We start from the raw sequence: 17,927 nt of genomic DNA, 5'->3' as shown, positions 1-17,927 counted from the left end.
ACACTCCTATGTTGTGGATGCAACTGCAGTTAGGCGAACGTGACAACTAGGTAAACACACATGGCAACTATGGTTCTTTTCTAGACGGCAACTGCAGTTGCGCGTACGTGGCAACCAGATAAACACACATGTCAACTGTGATTAACAATACATGGCAACTATGGTTGGACCACACGTGGCAACTAGGTAAACACACATGAAAACTACTGTTTGACCATATGTGGCAAGTAGGTAATCACACACGGTAACTACGGTTTGATTACACGCGGCAACTACCATAAATTCGACATGGCAACTATAGTTAACCAAAACAGATAGAGTTGCCATGCTTTTACAACTACACTTGCGATCCCGGATAACTACATCTGCCAACCAGGATGGCAACTAAATCGTCATCCCGCGGTGTACCTAACGTAGCTGTGCCAGGACGTGTGGGAATTTTCGCTTCGTGCCACACGCACGGGGTGGAAATGAGTAGTACTTGTTGGCGTGTGGCACGAAGTAGCCGCGCCCACACATGTGGGCAATTCTAATGTCCGTCCACACATAGCCTGTGCGGGTTGCCTCCTGCTCACACCATACATGGTGTGTGGGCGCATTTCGAATATACCACACGTGTGGTGGATATCGGCGTCCTTAAAAAAATACTTAAAAATTAAACAAAATCATTTTTGTTTCATGAAAGATGCTTCAGTGTGTGAGGTCCGTGCCAACTTTCAGCACGCTCAGACATCGAGGTAGCTCTCGCAAAAATAAATTGGTCTGAACAGTACATGAAGTATACTATTTCACAAGCCCCAAATCTTCCTTGCCAAAAAACCATTTTTTATTAATTTTTATTTTACTGCTCATGGCGAAGCAGATGAGCTTGGGAGCTAAATCGCCGCTCTCGAGAGAAATGTAGTAATTTACTGTAACGTCGAAGAAGAAAGAAAAATGGATGAGCAGAGACGGGTATGGTTCGGACTGCCGGCGGAGTTGGAGAAGAAGGTTGACATGTGTGACTAGGAGCCTATCTCATTTTACTTTATTTTGCTGGGATTTTTCATTTTGACTCTCAGTGCCAGCGGCATCCCCCATTTATCCTCCTACTATGTTCAACGCAAATTTTCATACTTTTCATTTTTCTTTAACTTAATTTGCATATTCAAAAGACAAATTTTAAATACGTAGTCCAAATCTATAAATACATAATTCAAACAATAATATTATTCAGATGCCATGAGTAAAAAAAACAAATCACAATGATTCTATTGGTTTTCATGATTTATTCACAAATGCTTCACGAGACCATTAAGAAGTTGTTGACGCACTTCTTAACCTCGAAGCTGTCGAGAAAAGAAAATTGAACCTGCCCTGCCTCTTATTGAGGGAGATGAACTTGTTCTTCCTGGTTTTCAGAATTAACATTATGTACACCATCATTCCCTTCATTTACAATCATGTTGTATCACACGACAGGTCGTCGCCTCCCACAATGTCTCGAGATATCATATATTTGCAGGTCCACAAATAATAGCCCAATGAGGTCGGAGCACTCCAAATACCGTCCATGCGTCCTTCCTATGATCTTCTTGCATTTGGCCAAATGGAGTTTTTTTGTTACCTTGTCACATGGAGATAGTCATCACCCTTTGAGAACAGACTAACACAGGTAAGGAGCACCCCCATGGCATAGTCATGCCCATTAATGGTATAATTGCACCATCCTTGGTTATGACTTCCTCGACCCCTCGGCTTCTACATCTTCGACAACACACCCCTTCGCCCAACCACCTCAGATTATACTTCCTCCACGCCCTCTCCGTTTAGGTGCTCTATCAGTGGGAGCTCTCCACCAGTGTCTCTTCCCTCAGGGTCTCTTTATTGATGCGCTCTGTCATCGAGGGCTCACAGTCAACGACTTAGGCTTTCTCGATGTATGGCATGGACCACCATTTTCTCCTTTTTGTTATGATCCATATGCATTGTAGTGTATTACTGTCTACAGTTTCTACGCACTCCAATATATGAACAATTTGTACATCAACCTACTAATTTTAAAATTAGAAATTACAACTAACAATTCATACTAGACATGTGATGCAATACGCTCGCGGAATTGATCCGCTCTTCATGTTAGGAAAGGATAACTTGCTTTGCCGCAAGGAAGGAAATGCCAACAATACACACTGATGTGTTAACTTTTGAAAATGAACTCAACCAACCAAAAACTCGATGGACGTCTCAATTTCCACTCAAAGTGACATTCTTTGCTTCTTACAAACACAATGGATCTCAAGAACTAGGGTGGAATGATCTCAAAATCCTAGGAGCTCAGATCCTAGGATAGGATGAAAGCTTGACTAGTTTCCTTTCAAATCAACTCTACCTATGAAGATTGCATCCTCTTATTTATAATCTCTAGTTTTAGCCACACGAAATGGCCTAAACTCATATGGATACTCAACATAATTGGATGAACATAGGACAAGTCATGTGTTCCTTTAGCAGACAAGCTTCGGGTGCCTTCAACTCATGGCTCCTAGGATAATTTAGCCTCACTAGGTGAACCTTTGACAAGTCATGAGTGCCTTCAACATGCAATTAGGAAAAATTCTAAATTCCTTCAATCACCCATTTTGGCGCTCATCATATAATTTCCTTCATGACATCACGTTCATGTTGTTGTGTTTGTTTGGCACGAGCTTTTGTAATTGGTCATATCTGAGTTGGTGATGCAAGATGCAGCATTAAGGAGATCATAAGGGTTGTTCTACATTGGAGTTACCTAGGTTTAAAATGGATAAAGTCACCACAATTGCCAGTTTGCCACATGTTGACGATGAAGATTGCTTTTATGAGTTCACATGGCATCATTTAGGTTTGGTACGGGTACTTTTTCTAACCATGAACAGGGAGGTTATTATATAGTTTACATGATAGATTAACATATTGTAAGCTATTTTCTTCTCAAACTCCTAGACACCAAACGATTTTACATGCATACACATGTCTAGCTATGCTTTATATGCATGCACTTTTCACAACCTTCCATACTCTTAGTTTTTTCCCCTACTTAGTACAACATAATCATGCGGTATCATGACAAAATAATTTTTATGCAAGCTTCTTTGCTTATGTGTCGCTCTCAGGGGCGACAACAGGCCCCCCCAAGCCCTAGCCGTTGACCCCTCCCTACTCCACCACCATGTCAGGTACTGTGACGACGTAGCCCTACCCCTAAAATCAAGTGCACTCGACCTCTGCAACCCCCTCGCACCTACACTCGTGGATCCGCGCTACTCCAGATCCACCCCCTTCCCCCTCCGCTGCCATACATGTTGACGGTGGCTACCTCATGGTGTAACATCGACATACCTAGCTCAAGATATGTGCAGAGAGCATGCTCCCCTCCTGCCACTTTGCGCCTTCGTGCAATGCACGAGCTGCTGATCAAACTCGCCTCATGGCATCCTTGATACATCTACAACGTATCTACAATTTTTTATTGTTTCATGCTATTATATTATAAATCTTGGATACTTTATATGCAATTTTATGTCATTTTGAGGGATTAACCTATTAACTCAGTGTCTAGTGCCAGTTGTTGTTTTTCTGCTTCTTTTTGGTTTTCCAGGAAATATGTACCAAACGGGGTCCAAACACTGCGAAACTTTTTGACGGTTTTTTGGACAAAAGAGACCGTAGAAGCTTCGGGAGGAGACCAAACACGAAGCGGGGATACATCAATCCAATAGGGCACGCCCAGGGCGGTAGGGTGCGCCATGATGCCCTGTGGGCCCATGTGCCCTGTCTAACCTAATTCCACTTCTATAAATTCTCAAATAGTGGAAACCCCCATAGAACCACCTGAAACAAATTTTCCACCGCCATAAGTCTCTGTTCTTCCGCGATCCCATATGGAGGCCTTTTCCGGTATTCTGTCAGAGGGGGAATCGATCACGCAGGGCTTCTACATCAACCTTGCTGCCCTTCCGATGATGTGTGAGTAGTTCACCACAGACCTACGGGTCCATAACTAGTATCTAGTTGGCTTCTTCTCTCTCTTTGATCTTCAATCACTACAAAAAAAAGACACATCCGTAACATTTTGGGCCGAACGATTTTTTTTCTGTCATACATATGACACTTCTATGACCATAATTGTGACAAAACCCGGTATCATCATAGATGTGGTGGGCTCCTACTTCTATGACAAAAAATCATGACAGAAAATGGGCTTTTCGTCCTGGACGGGCCGGAGATGCAGCTGCATGACATTCTTTGGACCGTCCATGACAGAAAAACCGTGGTAGAAGCGAGGGGGAGGAAAATTTCGGGGAGTTGCCGGTTACGGTGGGAGGTCGGGGGCCGAGCGATGCGCGTTTCTCTCGTACACGTACGCGTGTGTGCGAGGCGTTGGCTCTAACTGAACCCGAGCGAGGCGTTGGGCTCTAACTGAACCCGAGCGATTGCACTGCAGGCTACGCGTTACTGAACCCGAGCGATCGATCGATGGCTGTTAACTGAACCCGATGGAGCGATTCCTTCGCTACTGCTGCTAACTGAAGCCGATCGATTGGATGAACAGTGAGCGTTGCGGGGGGGGGGGGTTGGATGAACAGTGAGCGGTGGCGTTGCCTCTGGATGAACAGGACCCCGTGGTGTGGAGGGCTGGATGAACAGTAGACGGTGGAGGGGTGGCCGTGGAGGGGTGGTTGAACAGGACCCCGTGGTGTGGAGGGCTGGATGAACAGTAGACGGTGGAGGGGTGGTTGAACAGTAGCCGTGGAGTAGCGCGCGGTGGAGGCTGGATGAACAGGAGCCCGTGGAGGCTGGAGGAGGTCGACGGTAGCCCGTGGAGGCTGGAGGAGGTCGACGGTGGAGATGAACAGTATCCCGTGGAGTCCCGTTTTGCGGTACGCCACACCCTCCGATGAACAGGACCCCGTTTCGACCGTAGGAGGTCCGTTTCGTCCGTTTTGCGGTACGCCACACCCTCCCGATCAACAGGACCCCCGTTTCGACCGTAGGAGGTCCGTTTCCTCCGTTTTGCGGTACGCCACACCCCTCCCGATCAACAGGACCCCGTTCGACCGTAGGAGGTCCGTTTCCTCCATTTTGCGGTACGCCACACCCTCCCGATCAACAGGACCCCCGTTTCGACCGTAGGAGGTCCGTTTCCTCCGTTTTGCGGTACGCACACCCTCCCGATCAACAGGATCCGTTTCGAACCGGTCAACACAGGGCCGTTTCCTCCGTTGTGCGGTACGCCAGGCCTTCGTTTCCATCGCCTGTTCCGTCCAAGCCCTCCGATGAACACGACCACGCATTCCGTTCCGACCAGCCGGTTGGCTCCCCATGAACACGACGACGACGCTGTTCTTCCCGACCCAGCCATGTACGTATGCGCGAGTAGGCGTTCGAGACCCTGCCCGTATGTACGTACGTGGCCGTATTTTCTTTCTTGCACCCTCGCCGCTGTACGTACGTGTACATGCTAGTGCCGCCTCTACTACGACACGTGCGCCTCTACTACGACACGTGCCGCCTCTACATCGACCATATGTACGTACACGTTCGCGACCAGAATGACAACGCTACGTACGCTTCGACCAGGTGGGTCCCGACTGTCAGGCACTTCCTTGCCTGCGAAGATGTAGCTGGTGGGTCCCAGCAGTCAGGGGGCGAATCTTTTTTTTTGCACGGACGCACTTCCTTGCGTGCGAAGATGTAGCTGGTGGGTCCCAGCATTCAGGGGGGCGAATCGTTGTTTTTGCCCGGATGCACTTCCTTGCGTGCGAAGGTGTCGTTGGTGGGTCCCAGCGGTCAGGGGGGCGAATCGTTTTGTTTTTTGCCCGGACGCACTTCCTTGCGTGCGAAGATGTAGCTGGTGGGTCCCAGCAGTCAGGGGGAAATGTTTTTTTCATGAAATACAGTGGCCCGTCCGGTGGGTCCCAGCTGTCAGGTGGAGCAATCATTATTTTCCGCGTAATAAGGAGGCACTTCCTTGCTCCGGCCGTGGACCCAGCTGTCAGCCTCTCCACGTACAGTCCACGTCCGATGGAAGTCGTTCCTTGACCACGTTGACCATGCCGCGCCGAGAGCACCAGGGCGGTGGACGACGGCGAGGCCTAGGAAGGGGACGACGGGGAGCCGGGGAAGACGCGGCAGTGGAAGCCCGCGCGGAGAGGTGTACGAGGGTTCACTGGTTCGGCTGCGGTGTGAGGCTGCCGTCGCCGCAGGGCCTGGCCAGCGGTGGGAATAGTAGGGGGCGGTGAGGCCTCCGCGGCAGCACAGCCGGCCACGGGAGGCAGGAGCATGCGGCACGACCGGCGCTGCTTTGGGCGGCTGGAGCAAGAAGACCAGAGGTTGAAGAAGCACTACGGCCGTTGGATGGACATCGTACGGTCACTGGAGCTAGAATCGTTCATATTGACTAAAGTTGACAAAGGCCCCCGTCCCAGTCAACTTAGTAGGCCCACAAGTCAGCCTCCCACCATGGTGGGTCCCAGCTAGCAGGGGGAGTATTCATTTTTTTGTGCGTAATAAGGAGGCACTTCCGGTGGGTCCGAGCTGACAGCGGGGGAACGTTTTTTTCGCGAAATACGCTGGCCCGTCCGGTGGGTCCCAGCAGTCAGGGGGGAAACGTTTTTTTCGCGAAATAAGGTGGCCCGTCCGGTGGGTCCCTGCTGTCAGGTGGAGGAATAATTATTTTGCGCGTAATAAGGAGGCACTTCCTTGCGGCCGCCTGGACCCAGCTGTCAGCCTCTCCACGTACAGTACTCTTCCGATGGAAGTCGGTCGTTGACCACGTTGACCACGCCGCGCCGAGAGCACCAGGGCGGTGGTCTGGACGACGGCGAGGCCTAGGAAGGGGACGACGCGGAGCCGGGGAAGACGCAGCAGTGGAAGCCCGCGCGGAGAGGAGTACGAGGGTTCACTGGTTCGGCTGCGGTGTGAGGCTGCCGTCGCCGCAGAATAACAGGGGGTGTGGGTGAGTAGAGGGATGGCCTGGCCAGCGGTGGGAGTAGTACGGGGCGGTGAGGCCTCCGCGGCATCACAGCCGGCCACGGGAGGCAGGAGCACGCGACACGACCGGCGCTGCTTTGGGCGGCTGGAGCAAGAAGACCAGAGGTTGAAGAAGCACTACGGCCGTTGGATGGACATCGTACGATCACTGCAGCTAGAATCGTTTATATTGACTAAGTTGACAAAGCCCTTGGTACGCGTCAACTTAGTAGGCCCACAGCTCGGATTTGGCAGAGAACATATAGCCCATTTGCGATTTGTAAGAATGTACAACCCATTTTTCAATTCTAATGGAATTTACTACAGCCCATTTACAGTTTGTTAAAAGTACAGCCCAACTTCTAGCTAGGACAACGATTAATAATTTCAAACAACCGCTCAAAACAGAATTCAAAAAAAATTCCCACATTTTGATGGGATCCGAAATATTTTTATCCGAAATTTCTAGTCAGGTTAAATATAATTTCAAAATAAAGTTGTATCACGTTAAAATCCAACGAAATATTGCGCGCGCAACAAGTAATGAAATTAAAATTTCCAAATTCCAAAAATAATATATTTTTCGAACTAATTACGTGTTTGGTGCATAGTAATTGCCCAGTTATTATAATTACATCGCATTTATTATTTCTTAAAGTCCATTTTCTTGTTAAGCCTAATGCATACCTCCTAGGAAACTTTGCAGCCGAGCGGGGCGGATAACAAGTTGACCCGGATATTGTGTACAACTGTCGGCCCAGTTGCATTGCTGATGTTGAAAAAAAGGCCTGTGTAGTACAGTACAACCTAACATGGTTACTCAGCCCACATTCAGCGACGCCGGAAAGGCCCAAACAAGGCTTCTGTACAACTTTTTCAAGTCACTGAGCTCAATTAATAACTTAAGAAAAAAGTTAGATTACAGTGGAACCTAATTAAAAGCTGTCACAAGCAAATAAATAATTCAACGGGTCCCACTTGTGCGTGTGCGCGTGTGTGTGCGCGTGTGTGTGTGTGTGAGAGAGAGAGAGAGAGAGATAGAGAGAGAGACCCATCGGTCGATGCTCGTAAATACATCTTTCAGCCATATGCATTGCTGATGCTCAGTAAAAACTTATATAGTTGACACAATCATATAGAACATCATAGCACACTGAACTTGCATACAAAAATTTCACGCAGGCGGCACAATCAGGATGGAAGCAGTGGATCGCTACGGGAAGGGCTATGTTGAAACCAACGAAGTCGTACATAATGGTTCATCGTCTTTATGAATGACGGGGAAATATCTTGAATGTTGTGCAAAGAAAACAGACAGACAACACAATAAGTTCTGCTAGCACATTAAGTTGACGTACAACCCTTTCTAAAAAAAGTTCAGGTACAAAATTAGAATAGGTCACAATCAAATGTACTGGCATATCAGTGCTTCAGACCCATAGCTCGGATTTAACTAGTACTATCTGACAAGATTCAGTTGTTACCTCAAATTAGAGCACATCCAGGCAGCCAGCCCTGCCTCTTCTCCCAAAGAAGCAGTGGCCTCCGCCGCGCGATGGAGTAGGCCCTGTGCCATCCATCGTTCCGAGCAACACGGGGAAAGTCTGACGTTGACTCCTGTAATGGACGTCGTCGACGGACCCTGGCACCAGCGGCGGCGGCAGGACTTCGATTGATGGATTGACCACTTCTTCGACATGCACGAACACTCGATACAGGTACATCCCTAACGTGGTCCGCGGCGGCCTTGGTGGCGACGAATAGTACAACCCCGGTTCCTGCACCGGTATCTCAACACCAATCACCTTCGGTATGGTGGACGGCTTCTTCATCCATGCCATAACAGTCAGAGCCCAGCTGTCTGGAGGAACAAACATACTTACGAGCTCACCTCCAAGGTCGTTGATAAGCTCGTTCATGGACTCGCTGTTCCAAGCACGTCGAGGCATGCCGTGGAAGGTAAGCTTTGTTAAAAACTCAAGCTCAGAGGGCACCGAGCCCCATCCTGGGTGCCACCGATCAAAGCTCACCAGCGCGCCATCGCAGAACAAACGCCGGGAAGATTCGAACACACGACTGCAGTCGAAAGTTGTCCGGAACCTGACGAAGAAATCAGCCGGTGGCGGACAGACTTCGACGAGCAAGTCACTTATTTGGATGCCGTGCGCAATGCCAAGAGCTTTGACAAGGTCGTCCGGCGAGACGGGAGGCCGGTCGCCGTTGATGGTTACCATCAGCACTTTGCCGGCAAACTGGTCGTCAAGCGCCGCCATGCCACTGTTGAGCGACAGCACGCAGCGACCGAAGGCAGGACGGACCTCAGGATCTCCGGCTCGGAGATCCGCGTTGACCGGCGACATGATAGTGCGCTTGAGTACAGGGAGTACAGGAGGGGGATTTGGGGGAACTGGAGTAGGAATCGAGATTCCAGAGGTGGGGGAGGGGCGGGAGACTGGGGATGAAAAGGTAGCATGAATTTCGAGCACGCGCCAATATGCTCTCGGCGCGCAAGCGCACGAAAACACCGGTGGCGCCCACATGTCGGCCTAAGAGTCCTTATTCTTTCTTTTTTGGAGAGCCCGGCCTTTTTTTCAGGATCTTTTGAGAGCCCGGCCCGAGAGTCATAATTGACCTGTTTGGCATTGCGTTACTACTCGGCCCATATTCAACGACACCTCACTGGCCCAAACAAGTGTACATCATCGAAAAGACAGTGAGCTCAAATTATATAACTTGAAAAAAGGAGATATACTCTGAACACTGGAGAATGGTGATGCCCTCATTTAGCCCACCAGTAGTTCGAGACAATAAACAGTTCGAAACAACGATATATACAACATTCAAACACTGACTAGTGACTACTACTGACATAAACAGCAAGACATGATAGTTCATAAGAAGTCTTGCTACACCACCAAAACGTACCCATCTGCAGCGCTCAGACTCTCGTGATCCAGACGAGAATGACATTCTAAACAGAAGCAACTATTACATAGAAAGAGTGACATAGACGAGGATGACCAAATGACAAGGAATATGCATAACAAAAGAAAGAACTACCCATCCAGAACCAGCAGCAAAGACAACAAAGTCATTCGAAGAGATGATCCAACACCATCATAATTTGCAGCCCCGCTTCAGCGACCAGTGATCCGGAGACACCAGTACTCCACCCTTTCGATGCAACAGCCCAATTACCTATCAACCTGAAGGCTTGAACCACATCACTGCCTGTCGTAATTGAGACATCCAAGGATCAAAGTTAATCCGGATGCCTTTGTCATTCTCACCTTCTTTTGGCTGCAGGCTGTATCGTTGACAATCAGGGGAGTTTGCTCCCGAACTCCTAGGGCTCGCCGTGTAGACACAGTTTTCCATAGCAAACAGAGCCTCTCTGCCATCAAGGTCCTTGCCAACGGTGATCTCCTGGTTAATCGGATAATTGAGTCCGAGAAACAGAGAGTGTGAACCAAGGCTGTTTACCCGCCTCCAACTAAAAAATCCTAAAGGCCCCAACAAGCTGGTATCCTGCTCATAGACGTAACAGCCACTGTCCGGATACTCACGTATTACACGGTGCTTGTATACAGTGGGGTTTTTGCAATATAACTTTTCCGGCTCATGTGTCCGAATGATCATCAGTCTTTTGCCGTCGTCTGATCGAGCGAGGAACCAGTTGTGCTTCCCTGTTTTTGGCAAAGGTGGTGTGATTACAAAGGGCAGTAACTGTAGGGACACTGCATCATATCAAAAAGGACAGGCATTGTTAATGTAAGATCAGCATTGTTCAGAGTATGAGTAGGATAATGCAAGAAACAACATTGATATGTCCCTGTTGGAACTGGGAGGAAAATACAGGGAAATGTATACTGGGTTCGAAAATATAGAAGTGCCATGCATGGTTATACTCATGTTATCTCGCAATCGATTCTTCACAGGAAACTACCATGTCATGCATGTTATGTAATCATGTTCTGTCCTCACAAACAAATTCTTCAAGGTAACTAACAGACCATGCATTGTTATATACTCGTGTTCTGTGGGCAAAATTTTTGTGAGGATATTATTCTAGCCATTGATTGCTGAAGGGCGAATATAGGTATGTACACATGGTAAGCATTGCAGGATTTCACTACTTCCAAATATAGAGTTCTCCATATGCACATTTACTTCCCTAATGTATGGTTAGATGAAACCAACAGTGTGGTGCATGTTTCTACATCATGAAAATGAGGAAACTAACATGGCCATTGATACACACTCATATTTAGTAGTAGTATATAGATTACTGTAAAATAAGGATAATATCCATATATTCCTAACCGTTTGATTATTCAGGGTACAAATTGGCTGTAATGACATGGTCACAATCGCATGAATTAACTCATTCCAAATATAGCTGATTTACGGCGTCTCTAATATATTGCCATAGTTCTACTCAAATTCTGCTCAAACAGGGATATGCCAATCATCACAAAAAGTTCAAACAGTGTCATGGCGTCATCATTAACATGAGACGGAAACAACTTACACGCGCCGTCCCAGCAATACGTGGTGCCATCTGCTTTGTCGATCGCGTAGATGATGCCATTGTGTTCAATAGCATCACAGAAGTGTGTATCAGCTTTGACGATGATCCACTGCGAGCCGAGTTGTCTCCAGCTAAAAAAGGCACCGGCGTAAAGATAGGCGAGTCCGCGGTCGAACAAGGCAATTAGCTTGAAGTCTGCGTAATTCGCATGTCGTGTGGGCACTTGGCAGATTACAATCTTCTGCAAAACAAGGTCCGTCCAACTGACGTAGTAATCTAGATGACTTGGACCGCGATGGTAATACTCTATATAATCCAACGGAGGAAGGATAATCTCATGGGAGGTCTGGAAGTTCACGAGCACCAACTTTTTACCGTCTTCTCTGAAGGCAGCCATCCAGTGGGAGTTCATGCCGACCCAGTACATACCTGCCAAGAAGTTTCGGGCGATGGTGATCGGATCGATGTCGAGGGAAATGATGTACGGCGACACACTACATACCTGCAAAGAAGTTTCGGCTAATGGAGATCGGATTGAAGTCGAGGGGCATCATGCACGCCTCCGTATCATGGTGAGCCAATCTCGCAAGACCAGATAGCAGCAAGCAGGGTGTCTTGAAAAGCTTAGGCCTCGCTTCGACGATGGCCGTGTGCATGTCCCTCGAGCATGCAGCCAGCCGCAGGGCGGTCAACATATCCATACACGAACAACAGAGGTCGAGGATGTCACTGGGGAGATTGCTCCAATCGCGGCTCATATGGATGCTGCGCGGTTCGCGTTCGGCCATGGTGGAGTTTGGAAGGGGGCTTGATTTACGGGGGAGAAGGATGTCGGTGCTGGAGCGGCTAGCGAGGGAATAGTGGTACTGGGGGAGGCGAGTGAGGCGACGGTACACGGGGGCACAGTGAGATGGAGACGGAGACGGAGACGGAGAAGGAGATGGAGATGGAGTGGTGCTATGGGAGCGGAGAGGGAGACGAGGCGAGGCGCCAATGTGCTGTACAGCGGCGGTGACAGACTGCACAGTGCACAGGGTGAGGCTGACTTTGGTAACCCGAACACGCCGCCTCGCCTGGACTAGTGTCAGGCGCAGGGTGTTGTCACTTCACTGTGAGGACCGGATGAATAGTATTTTGACCATCAAGTGTACCACAGTTGTACTACTACTACTACTAGTAGTAGGAACATGAGTACTCCAGTATTGTATAGCGGAAATAGGTCTCCCGTGCTAGCATGCCTGTTCACTTCATCGTTCAGGTATCATCCATATTGCGAGCAGAACCAAATTCTCGTGCATGCCCAATCAACGCCCTGCCGCGATGCATGCAGTGGTCGTTCTGGTGCATCAAGGACGGCATGCAGATCGTTCCACACTTGAGAAGAGGAAAAATGGAAAGGTAGAACGCGGCAGCAGAGGAAGAGAACGCTGGCTAACGAGGCTGGGAGGGGATCGAGCAGGAAGTTAATGCTCCACGCCTAAAGGTTTTGGGAAAACCTGATTTTCATAAGGTGACTTATACTCACCTAAACGGAGGGAGTATTCCTTAACCAGAGAATGTTGTGTCTCCCACTCACGCGCTCAAAAAAAAGCTACGACACATTTTTTTATCTGTTTGCATAGGTCCCACCTATCAGGAAGGATGGGCACGTACACGAACAGGTACGACTCCTCAGTCTACCCGCATAGCCTTTTCGTTTAGTCTACCTAGCCGTCTAATCAACTGCCTGCACGCCACTTCTCCCATTTACTTCTCCATCGGGAACCGATTCGCCTCGGCTTCTTCACCTCCCCTTCGTCTTCATTTGCATCCAAACCCCACTGCGTTCACATTGTTTTAACCTCTTTAAATAATCATCTACTACTTCAGTTAGACTAGCCATCTAATCCTAATTCTCCAAACCATAGCCCTCCGTTCCAGCGGTTCCAAATGGCGAAAGAGATCGAGATGCAGGTTTTTAGCGTCCAACATGTCCTCGTCGAAGGCTCGATGCGCATAGTTGCCACCGTCACCGTCAACCCAAGGGTTGTTCGGCAGTGGATCAACAATGTATCCAACTCCCTCGAAAAGGTAGAGACGAGGGTCATCGGTCTCGACGCAGAGTACACGGAGCGTGCCCCTGGGAAGATCCAGCGCGCCGCCGTCCTTCAGCTGTGCCTCGAAGATGATGTTTTGGTGTACCACATCATACACTCGCCCTCCATACCAGGTGAGCTTCACGATTTCTTGTCTCGGGAGGACGTATACTTCTGTGGGGCAGCCATCGAAGGGGACAAACAGAAGCTGGAGCCGTACAACCTTGATTTGAAAAGCATCGCTGACCTACAAACCAGAATCAAAATTCCTGTAGAAGATTGTGCTAAACAGACACCATCCCTATTCGACGTAGCAAATTTTGTGCTCGGTACAAATCTTCAGAAGGGTGACGAGACGGTGGCATTAAGGTCGTCTGGATGGGAGAATTATCCCTTGACGTACGAGCGGATAAAATATGCTGCCCTCGATGCCCGTGTGAGTTTCGAGATAGCTGCAAGGTCCAAAGAGCTTGTTGCGAAGCCGTCTCCCACAGAGAATGAGAACAAGAAGAAGAAGAAGAAGAAGAAGAAGAAGAAGAAGAAGAAGAAGAAGAAAACGCTGCACCAGCAGGAGGGCATTATGGATGGATGAACTATTTCCTCTCTTGTAAAAAAATTATTCCCTCTCGGTGTATATTGATATAGATGGACTATTTCGATGGTGTGCATGTCTTTGGAACAGAGTAGTAGCATGGGTCCGCTTGACTATAAGGAACTATTTATCCGCATATATAGCTTTCTCTGCTACTCCTTCCAGTGATCGGTATGCAGTGCATGTGTCCGTAGACATGACAGCTTGTCCATGGAAGTTCAACTACGGCGACCATCACGTTTCATCTCGCGATTCCCACGACGCCTCTCCAACCCACGGCACCACGCCCCCCGACGTGCGCCTCACCCCTCTCGGCCGCACCGCCCCTCTGCCTTTGTGTGCATGACATGTGGGCCACCTAAAATGCGGCGAGCATCAAGTTTCTACCACAGCCACCCGCGATTCCCACGACGCCGCTCGAACCCATGAAACCACACGTCCCCCGACCTGCGGCTCACCCCTCTTGGCCCCACTGCCCCTCTGCCTTCGGGAGCATTACATGTGGACCAGTCACCTATCGGGTCCACATGTTATTGACTCAAAGGTAGGTGTAGTAAGGCGCTGAAGCTCAGTCCCGACGGCCCTGAGAGGGAAATGTAACTCCTGCGCCAGGGCTTGTGGTGCTCCCGCAGCACGAACTCGTGCCAAACTCGAGATTTGTTTCTTTACTATACATGCACGCAACGATTTAATGGACATTGTAATCTCAACATGTGATGGGGAGCTCTAAATTTGAATTTGAAACTTATAAAACGAAAAGATTCAAAACAAATAAACTGGGAGAGAGGGAGTATATCGTAGGATGTGTCCCATACAAAATAAGTCCCCTGGTTTGTCACCGCGAAGATGCGGTTAGAAAGGAGCACACGTCTTCCTACTCGTACGGCAACAAATCGGCCGCAGACAGCATGGTCCGCCTTTGACCGCCATGTGCAAGGTTCGTGCTATCTTTATTCAATCTCACCGTGGTTCCATCGTACCAATTCATGCGGTGGCCCGTTGCATGGCTGATCCCAATGTTGGACAAAGGTTCTACGGGAACGGTGTCACCGTTGTAAATGTTGTGCAAATTGATGTTGGTACCCTCCCGTACATATGCAAGCCAATCTCCACTCGCACCGAGCCTAGCCTGTGAAACAGTGGGCAGGGGGAGAATTAGGAAATGGACACGGAAGTAGTCTTTAGAATGCATTTACTACGTGATCAAACTCATCTTACCTGCTCATCGGAGGAAATCCGAGTGCCCCTCAACGTCGGCATCTCAAGGGGCGTCAACTTGCAACTACGGCCACGCCGCGCTGGAGAGACCCCCAAGGAAACATCCTCGTGCGTTCCACGGAACATCAAGATGCATTTGTATGAGTAGTTTATCTTGTGAGAGAAAAGGATGAACGAGGGAAGGCCTCTAGAGATAGAGATGGACACTACTACTACCAATGTGCTGGCCCGTGCGTTGCAATGGATCCAAACTAGTAGAATAATACTTGTTCACGTGCTTGAAATATAAACACTCTAGTTTTGATATACATGTGTCAGCAGACACGACAGCTTGTCCATGGAAGTTGAACCACGGCGACCATCACGTTTCTTGTTTCTACCACTGCCACACCCACACGCGATTCCCACGACGCCGCTCCAACCCACGGCACGACGTCCCCCGACGTGGACATGGATCCTCTGACGTGGCTATCACTGCCTTGCCCTGCCTTTCCTTCGCTGACAGGTGGGACCCACGCTTATGGGTCCCACATGTCAGTGACAGAATGGTAGGATTGTTCGTGCCCCTCATCCCTCTCGGCCCCACCGCTCCTCTGCCTTTGTGTGCATGACATGCGGGCCAGCTGAACTGCGGCGACCATCAACTTTCTACCACAGACACACCCGATTGGACGCGGTTTGCCTGCTCCGCTGCTGTGCTCCGATCCGTACTCCCGCACCATCGAATTTTCATCCAGCGGCTGTGACACATTTCGTCCCGGGCATCAATCCTCAGCTGGAGTACTTATGTACTACAGGTAGTACCCGCCGGTGTGGCCATCTACGCCTCGTAACGCCCCGACGCCCAGCTGTGGTACCCTCGCCACGGCCACGCCACCACCGGCCGGTTCATCTCGAACGAGTGAGTCGCGAACCACGCCACCACCATGAGAATGACATGTGGGCCAGCCGCATTTAAGGTCCGCATGTCATTGACTCATAGGCCGGGCACTAAGCCACTGAAGTTCGGTCCCGTGGGCCCCGAGAGGGAAATGTAACTCCTGCGGCAGGCCTTGTGGTGCTCCCGCAGTACGAGCTCGTGCCAAAACTGGAATTTGTTTCTTACTACTACCAACTAGTACTAGTAAGGTACACGTGCATTGCACGCATGAGATTCTGGTGGTTTGTGCATTATGCTTCTACATGTGGAGTTTTCTGGATTCTAACATGTGGCAAAATCTGGTGGAATGTAAGGTTAGGCAAGTTTGATTAACTTAGGTGAGTGTTTGGTTCAAGCCACACCTTAGGCAAGCCACACTAAGGCCCCACATGACATACACACAAAAAATGTGGCAAGATTCCCTTAGGCTTGCCAACTTGTGGCTCTCATTTTGAAGAACTAATAACTTTGCCTAAGCTTAGTTGTGGCAAAGTTAGTCATGAATTAAGTTCAACCATGGAGTCTTCTAGATTATACATGTGGCAGAATCTGGTGGATGATATCCAACGGCCAGTAGTGCTCGGATTTGCCATCTTTGTACCGTCGGATTGGCTTCATCCAACGACCAACTTTCAAAGTTTTTCACACACTATATAGGGGGTATAGATATAGATGTGCCGGTCCGTTGCAATGGATCCAAAGTATATCTATTTAGTGGAGTGCACTCTAAACACATTATCTATTTATTTTTCTCTAACCTTCCGTAGCCATGCAACCAAGCCACATAAGCTTCATGGGTGCCCCCCACATCATATTATTCATACTACGTTGATTGAAAAAAAGATAAATCACCCAAAACAAGATCTTCCCGTTTTTTGTTCCTACGATGTTGTGCCGTGCACGTATCTACTAGTAGTTGTATAGTGGTAGTACTAGTAATAGAGAGGGTGCTTGGATCCAAGGGACTTATTTTAGTCTGACTAAAAATAGTCTTTTTAAGAGGCAAAGTTCCAAGCACCCCTGAGCTAAAGAGGGGCTAAACTAGTCTTGAGACTAAAATTCTTTAGTCAGGGTACCCCTACTAAAATGTGAATTAGTCCTCTCTCTCCTCATTTAACTCCTCTCCTTAACACAGGCGAGTTCTGGATTGGAGGGTTTTGAGGATAATAAATGCTCATTAACTTGATTTTAGTCTCTTCAGTATTTGGATCCAAGCATGGGTGGGGCTAGCAAGTTTTAGTCCCACTACTTTTAGTCATGGGACTAAAACTTATCCAAGCACCCTCATAGTATTAGGAGTACAAACTTGGTAGTACTAGTAGGAGTAGTACTAGTATGGAATGCTCCTACTCTATCAACGAGCCCCGTCTGACACAAAATTTCTTGGCTTCCGTGCTACAGCTAGATCTTCCCCTTGTTTCTGTTTTCCAACCCGGCGGCGGGCGGGGTGTCGGTTTGCTCAAAGGTGGTCCCACATGAAAGTGAAAATGCTAGGCAGGCAACATGCCTTCCCTAAGCTATGTGTCGTGCCGGACGGGCCGTGTTGTACTCCCGATTCCCGGGTGTGTGGGGGTGCAACGCGAACGCGGCATACCTTTT

Source organism: Triticum aestivum, chromosome 2B, assembly GCF_018294505.1.
Source record: "Triticum aestivum cultivar Chinese Spring chromosome 2B, IWGSC CS RefSeq v2.1, whole genome shotgun sequence".
Classification (NCBI taxonomy): domain Eukaryota; kingdom Viridiplantae; phylum Streptophyta; class Magnoliopsida; order Poales; family Poaceae; genus Triticum; species Triticum aestivum.
This window is presented reverse-complemented; position numbering follows the sequence as displayed.